Consider the following 513-nt stretch of genomic DNA (forward strand, 5'->3'; position numbering starts at 1 on the left):
CCTTTTTACCGTGTTATTAAGAAAATAGGCTAAACATTCTGAACGCCCACCTAAGTCCTTCTCTAAATAGAATATATGATATAATGACATAACATACAAAATAACTGAGGTATGGAAAGAAAAGCAAAAACTATAGGAACTAACAAGGAAAATCTGAAGATTAAATACGTATTCCAGAATATCATAAACATATGATAGACTACATACACATTATATATATAGAAGATACAATAAATCGCGGGGAATACCTCATCTCAATAAACTGAATTTAACATAACACAGTAAATACAGTAAATAGCATAAGATAAAAAGTGAATACAGTATACATCTGCATACAGAATATATATGAACACGCAGAAGTCACAGACGGAGCTGAGGGAATTTCCAAAGCTCTTCAGAGGAGGAACTAGAGGTCGGTGGTGTTTGCAGAGACAGAAGGAAAAAATCGACTAATGAGTTTGACTGACATTATATAACTTGAAATGATAAATTGAGGTAAGATTAGTAGGATAG

General features: G+C 32.6%; 1 protein-coding gene across 2 annotated transcripts in view; it reads right to left on the reverse strand.

Moving 5' to 3' along the window:
* Positions 1 to 513, reverse strand: part of LOC119591478 (synaptotagmin-7-like) — a gene marked incomplete at its 5' end in the record, with an annotated part of 105,336 nt that overhangs the window by 8,877 nt on the left and 95,946 nt on the right.

The sequence above is a fragment of the Penaeus monodon genome, chromosome 28, assembly GCF_015228065.2.
Source record: "Penaeus monodon isolate SGIC_2016 chromosome 28, NSTDA_Pmon_1, whole genome shotgun sequence".
NCBI lineage: Eukaryota > Metazoa > Arthropoda > Malacostraca > Decapoda > Penaeidae > Penaeus > Penaeus monodon.